Below are 1463 nucleotides of genomic sequence, written 5' to 3' on the forward strand. Positions count from 1 at the left end.
CCTATAGCAGCAGAACTATAGAGATAGCTCAGGATAACCTGAGCCACTCTAAGTATACCAAAACTCCCATGTCGGTAAAAGAAATAAACTTAATTCAGCCGATTTCCCTGTGTGCGAGGGTGGCTGGTATTTCCTTCCCCTCTCCAGCAGTATGTAATCAAAGTGCAGCAGTATGTAATCACGCGACTCAGCTTTTTGCTAGATAAACTGTTTTTGTGCCTTACAGGTTAGTGGATGGAACAATATGGCAAGTCAGGTAAAATTATGATGAGGAAGGATAGACAATAATCTAAAATGGGAAAGAAAAAGATAGAGGAAGTAAAAGGGGAGAAAGGGGGTTTGAGAATCAAGGTAATAAATGGGAGAAAGGAGATCAGATAAAGAAAGAGTTGTGCGAAGGAAGGCTTATAGAGAAGAAATAAAAATAATCTTTAGATTCAGTGCTGAAGATAAACAGTCATTTGAGTCTCATTTTAATTTCCAGGGAAATAGATTGGAAAATTGGGACTGTCGAATAAGTGAAGATGTTGAGGGATGGAAACTTGTGGGTAATTTGCAATAATGAAGAGCAAAAATTCAAAGCTTTGGATGTCGAACACTCAGGGGAAAGAGGTCATAGAGATAAAAGGAGAGAATAAAACACTGAAGGGACTAATAAAAGAATTACCAATTCATGACAACTTTGATCGTTTCAAAAATGACATTGTTGAAAGCTATGTTAATCTGATACAGAGACTGTATAAAAACATACAAGGGGAAAGGCTGGCAGCACGTCACTGCTGGAGTTTGCAGAGCCAGTTTTACCAGAAAGCGTCAAAATAGGTTTCATGAGTTTCCCAGTTAGGCCGTTCATTCCGCCTCCACTCAGGTGCTGAAGGTGTGAGCGCTATCGACACATGGCAGCAGTTTGTAAGCAAAGGTGATCAAAATGTGGAGAAATACACGGAATTGAGAAGTGCAGGGAAAGGACTGAAGAAAGGTGCTGCAACTGTGGAGGACAGGTAAGAGCCAACAAATATAAGCTACACAGAAGCAGTGCAGAAAGGACAAGGACAGGAGACATGAATCCACCACAGAATCAGGTAAAAAAGCAAAATAAAGAAGAAAGAGAAGATAATTTAAACCCAAGAGAGATACTCATTTTATCCATAGTCTATGTCATCAACTGCACAGACCGAGCCAAGCATGAGGCAGAGGAAATCAGGATCATTGGCAGAAGAGATGAAAAGTTTTTGGGACTCAAAATATAGTTATAAGGTTGAAGATGGAGGATAGAACAGGAGCATCTGGAACCTTAAGATTAAGATATTATTAATAATGAAAAATTAATAAAGAATTCTTTTCCAGTTGAATTTTAATCCATCTGCCAGTTTCCTTTTCCTGCTTTGATGTGATCTTAGACTCAGACATATTTTATTTGTCATTTTGTTTACATAAGTGTAAAACAAAAAGAAATTTAGTTT

The sequence above is a fragment of the Cyprinodon variegatus genome, unplaced genomic scaffold (genome assembly GCF_000732505.1).
Source record: "Cyprinodon variegatus isolate N-32 unplaced genomic scaffold, C_variegatus-1.0 Scaffold164, whole genome shotgun sequence".
NCBI lineage: Eukaryota > Metazoa > Chordata > Actinopteri > Cyprinodontiformes > Cyprinodontidae > Cyprinodon > Cyprinodon variegatus.